Raw genomic sequence first — 4,443 nt, forward strand, 5'->3', positions numbered from 1 at the left:
GTTATCATAATATCAATTTCTGGGCATGGTAATTTGAATTTTGTAGATTGTGAAACTTGATTTTACTGTCCACATAAATTGCATCATTAATTTTTATGGTTCATCGTGTCGCGTTAGTTTTAAAGCAGCATGGAACAATAATAAACAATGCAGAGATGAAGCATAAATTTGGGGGTACACAATCATTGGTCTTGGTTTTACTTAACATTTGACAAATCTTGACAAATGCTGTTTCTTATATTATTGTGTAATAAAAAATGACCGATACCTGATAAGAGGTTATGTTTGGAGTTTCAGCTATTTGTTTTTGTCGACGCCTTGCGGCCTGTTAAAAAAAGTCTATTTGTTTGTTCTCTGCTTTCTCTTTTTTGTATTTGTGATAATGGCATGATTCCTTCTGCCACATGATATTGTGTTATCACGACATAGCTGCTATACATGCATGTTGATATGAGTCTGCTTTAGTATTTGAAAGAAACCTGGTATTTTCTCGTAAAAATTGTCCAGATTCAATAGTTTTTTCTATAATTTCTTGCAATAACTAATGTATGGTTCTTGGATAAGAAGAGAATGAATGATTAAGTTTGTGCATGCAGACATATGGTCCTATCCATATATATGATCAGGTGATTTAGGATTGTATACTGTTGCCATATCTAAGTTATTGTGCATTCAAGCATCCATATTTTTCATGGCTGGATCCCCACCCTTATATTTCGTACTTGGTATGGACAGAACTATTGAAAATGGCAGAAACAGTTCTGCCTTAATTTAAGCATTCTAGAATCAATTATGTTCTGCTTCGATTGATTGTAACGTTCATTCTTTTAGATTTTGTATATGTTTGCTTTTAGAACATCACATTCTATAGAAGATAGAAAATCCTCATATTTGCTGGTATGCGAGAAATAACTTTCATGCTCAGGATCAGAATTTGAGTGCTTAAATAGAGTAGATTTTCTAGTTCAATGTGTTTTCATTATTGACCGTTTAAACCCTTGAATTGATGCAGGTATGCTCCTTACAGCCCAGAATATACTTATTCTCAGGTCTGTAGCATTGAGAAACTTTATCCCAAATGTTTTTCTTGAACATCATTATCATCATCATCATCATCATTCCCGCTAGTTGTGGGGTCTGCTACATGGATATTAGTTGTCCAAACTGAGCCATTTTCTCACATATCATATCTTAAACCAAGATATAAGATATCCTTCTTAGCCACATTTATTCAAGTTTTCAATGATCTGCCCTTCCCACTTCTTCCATTAACCTACCAATTTAAGATATGTCTAAAATATATCGGATTGATGCCATGTTTAGTCTCTTCTTCTCATGATCAAACCATGTTTGACGTCTTTTCCTAATCTTGCCCTCTATGGGGCTACACCCAGTGGCTCAACCGATGGTGGCTCGACCACATCGGAAAGGTGCTAGGCGGCAAGGTCGCCTTGGCGGTCTTTGGCATTTAGAGGTTTTTTGGAAATTTTTTTTTGGGCTTAAGAAAGAATTATAAGTTTTTGCTTTTACCCGTTTAAAATAACGATTTGTTGGCTTGCTTGCCCTAACACACCACTTTCATCTTCTTTGTGTGCTTACTTCTGCACACATAAGAAAAATCAACCAGGCCCTAATTTTTTTTTTTGATTTATCTTGCACTGCCCGCCATAAGCAGAAGCAGGAGGAATGAGCCAGGTGTCAATTGGATTTTAACAAAGTTTGGGTTTAGATTTGTTCTAAGAACCATTACAAGGCTATTGATACCGTGGAATCCGCCTAGCGGCGCCTAGTTCCCGCCTAGGCGGGCTAGCCTCTAGGCACTGGTCTGGTGCCTAGCGAATTTTTAAAATCTTGGCTATACCTAAATAGTTTATAATCATTTCATTATTATTTTTTCTTGCGAGTTTTGCCACAAATCCATCTTAACAAGTGCATCTCTACTACCGCCAACTTATGTCCTGTAGTGGTCCAACACTCCTAGCCATAAAGCATAGCCAGTCGAACAATAATTTTATAATATTTTCTTTCAATCTCGCATGCATACTTCTATCTCATAGGCATACATTTATCGAATTAGACTCCTGATGTCATCCTCCATTTCATCCACCATGGTTTAATCAAATGGTTTATATCCTCTCTAATGTCCCCAGTATTTTGGATTATAGATTCTAAATAACGAAAACCTTCGCACTCTGGGACGCAATAATTGGTTGGCTGTCACAGGCCTAATATCAACGGTGATATATTTTTTACGGCACTCCTCTTTAATTCGGGCTTGTGACTGGCTGTCTCAACGGTCAGAGTTTTTTTTTCTTTAATATCATTATTCTAATATTTATTTAAGTCATATTTTTACGTTGTCTCGTAGGGAGTTTACAATCCTTACGGAAGTCAGCAGAACCTTCACATATATGGTGTACCTGGAGCAGTTAACACAACCATGTTTCCTTACAGTCAGTTGAGCCAGGCGATTCCTGGAAGTCATGGTTATACAGCATTACCAGGATACGCAATACCTAGTCATCAAATAATGCAGTTTGCCAGACCTAGTGTCAATTCAATGACAACTAATCCTGTCCCAACTATTCCAGTGCCAAATCCTACAGGTACGTATGTTTGGCCCCCATGACGGCAATAACAGAACTCCCACCACCTCATTCAAATCTCATTACCATCAGTATATCTTTCGCCACCATTTCTATTGATTTGTAGTCCTCCTGTATTTTGTTCCCTGCCAGGATTTTATACTCCGTACTTCTTTCTGTATGTCATCCATGGTGTTTGTTAACTTGCTTTTTATGGAACAAATCGTTTTAAATTTAGTTTTGAACAGGAAGCAATGCGATAAATATGTTGGTTGTATCAGGTTCACCTATTCCACAGCAGCCACAGTTCATACTACCTGCACGTTCTCCTCAGTTCATCGAGGGTAGCGGCTCTGATCCAAAAGCTGGGTGAAGAGTTGATCTAGGCAAGTACCATCCACCTGTGGATATACATTTTTCATTTCCCATTATGTCCTTGATATTTCTATTACTTATTATGCCACTTTTTCATCTACTGTTAGATTGCAGCAGGACCATTATTTGAGTGGCAAGGCTTCCTTCCAGTCTAGCCCCAGAAATCATCTCTTTTGCATTCTAGAGGTATCTAACTTTTGAGATGTCTTTCTACTTTAATGATTTTCAATCGTATCTTCAGCATTTCATGTTTTCTGTCTGCCTAAAAATTCGGATGTGGACTATTCGGTAATAATGTAAAAATTATCATATGCTCGAGAAGCTCTTTCTTCGTATTTTCTGAAGGAGTGCGTTCTGTTCCAAGCGAAGGGTCCCAATCAAATGCTTTCGGTTCCTGTAAATTTGTCATAAATGTCCCCTGCATTTGAACCTTCTTAGTATTATTAATATAACTTCTCAATGATCTTGTTGTTCCATTTAATAATGGAAATATGGTTGATGGCTTAGGGACAATGAACATAAACTAGTAATTTGCGTACGTTAGTATCTTATTTTGACCTCATCACGAGTCAGGTACCATTGTATTTCCGTCCTTAATTTAAATTCTTCAGTTTGCGTATTCTCATCCAATATTTCTTCAATATGTCTAGGTCTTGTAGTGTCACTTTCACCGAAGAACTCAACGTCCGAGTAGCTCCTGATGGTGGAGGAGGAACTTGGGACGTCCTGGCTGCACTTCCTTAAATGTCCCGTGTATCAATCATCATCTAAACTCTTGTATTCTGTCGGCCAACTGGATTAGCTGGCAGAGAGTCATCATCAACTTATGGTAGCTGGAATCGGTTTCTGGCTTCCATCTATATAGTCATTAAACGGTATACGCCACAAGTCATTGTAGAATCAACAGATCATTCTTGTTTGTTACCCAGAGTACCCCTGCATTTTGTGGATAATCTCTGGGACCTTCGTGTTGCATCCTGCATTGTATTTGAAAATTCGGCCAGCGTATTGCGCATAACAGTTCAGAATTTTTTCGCCATTGCTTTAAGTCTGGATTTAATTTGGAGCTTCAATTCAAGATATGAGAAGAAGCTCCAGGTCTTGTGTAATAATAGGCAGCTTTCATCTGTTGTAACCTTGTATCTTTCTCTCATTCCGGGACGTAGTTTCTTTGTGAAGAATTTTTAACTCTGAGACAATCAAAGTTTAGGCATGGCTAGTTTTTTCTTCTTGTTTCGGAAAACAAAAGTTCTCAAGAGAGGAAGTTTTGAGAAATGGATTTTTGAGGGTTAAGAGTGAACTTCATTTTAAAATTTTAAAATTCAATTCTAGTATAATAGAATAATAAAAGAGTTTAAAAGTCGTGTTTCGATAGAGAGATTTGAAGTTTTAGAGATTTCAATATATAGATGAACAAATTCACTTGATAATGAATTTCAAATCCACAATAATTTCAAATTGTGATTCAAAATCATAACAATAC

The 4,443-nt window shown here is 37.0% G+C and overlaps 1 long non-coding RNA gene across 1 annotated transcript; it reads left to right on the top strand.

Moving 5' to 3' along the window:
• Positions 1 to 906: 906 nt before the first annotated feature.
• LOC140827588 (uncharacterized) lies at positions 907 to 4,160 on the top strand. The gene is made up of 5 exons (XR_012116994.1): positions 907 to 1,049; positions 2,369 to 2,606; positions 2,867 to 2,971; positions 3,068 to 3,146; positions 3,611 to 4,160. It is a non-coding gene; the product is annotated as an uncharacterized lncRNA (long non-coding RNA).
• Positions 4,161 to 4,443: the final 283 nt, after the last annotated feature.

The sequence above is a fragment of the Primulina eburnea genome, chromosome 3 (assembly GCF_022965805.1).
Source record: "Primulina eburnea isolate SZY01 chromosome 3, ASM2296580v1, whole genome shotgun sequence".
Classification (NCBI taxonomy): Eukaryota; Viridiplantae; Streptophyta; class Magnoliopsida; order Lamiales; family Gesneriaceae; genus Primulina; species Primulina eburnea.